This window comes from Sphaeroforma arctica, assembly GCF_001186125.1.
Source record: "Sphaeroforma arctica JP610 unplaced genomic scaffold supercont1.302, whole genome shotgun sequence".
Classification (NCBI taxonomy): domain Eukaryota; class Ichthyosporea; order Ichthyophonida; genus Sphaeroforma; species Sphaeroforma arctica.
In genome coordinates this window covers 85,970-87,062 of record NW_014040256.1, presented here as the reverse complement: position 1 = coordinate 87,062, position 1,093 = coordinate 85,970, and positions in this window count along the sequence as shown.

Genomic DNA, 1,093 nt, shown 5'->3' with positions numbered 1-1,093 from the left:
TAGCCAGAAGAGGCATTGACTGTATAGACGGACTTGTAACAAGATAGTTGTGAGACAGATCATCTGACCGGCCAATTGGAAAACCTAGTGGTATGTTGCTGAGTGGGTTTCGTGACTCGCTCCACCCCATACCAACAACCTGGTCAGGCACTTCCCTTATGCGTACATTACTACTCAGTGAGCTCATGGTTACCGATGCATCCAGCACGTTGGGTGGATGAGACTACAGCTCAGGCGGGCTCTGATTTTACACTGACTGTCAACCGCACCACACCTTGCGGGGTGCGAAACTCAATTCCATCACCCAGTCATCTCACACAGAACCAGAACCATATTTCATATGTGCCCTAGAGCTAATGATGGGTGTTTACATGCTCGCTATTCTAGGCGACGGCATTCGCGGACACTCTGTTACAATCTGCTGCGACAATCAAACTGCAGTCGCAGATATCAAGTCGCGATCTTCCAACATCCCAAAGATGTTAGATCTCCTTCAGTTCCTCCCCAAAATCGATACGAGATACAAATGCAAAATGATCTGCACACACCTCTCGGGTAAATTCAACACTATCGCCGACGCTATATCCCATCGCGATATACCTACTGTGAGAACATTGCAATCTAATCTACACCCAAACTCAAATCTACTTTCAGATTTGGTACTTCAATACGAAAACACGCTGCTCTCCCGTCACAACGCAGTATGTTCACGCCATTAAAGCTGCACCCCTTCCTCGCACACGTATGACTCACAGTCTGCCATATTAACATTAATATACCAAAGGGTCGACTCTGCCATTTCAATCCGACCTGCGCGGACCCCAAAACTTGCGCCCGGGACAGGTTCTGTACAATCGCACTCACGAAACGTTTACATACACCACACGACCGTCGACACCAACACACAGCACACGACGTTCGGCGACAATTTCTCGACTTTCTGGTCGCGCAGAAGTTTATGCCCCCTAGAACATCCTCGCAGGAAAACCCTCGAACCACCCACTACCGTGGATTATATTCGCCAGCTAGTTAGACGTCATAGACCTGGAACCCTCGTCCATCGACGTGTATATATCTCACACACACATATATA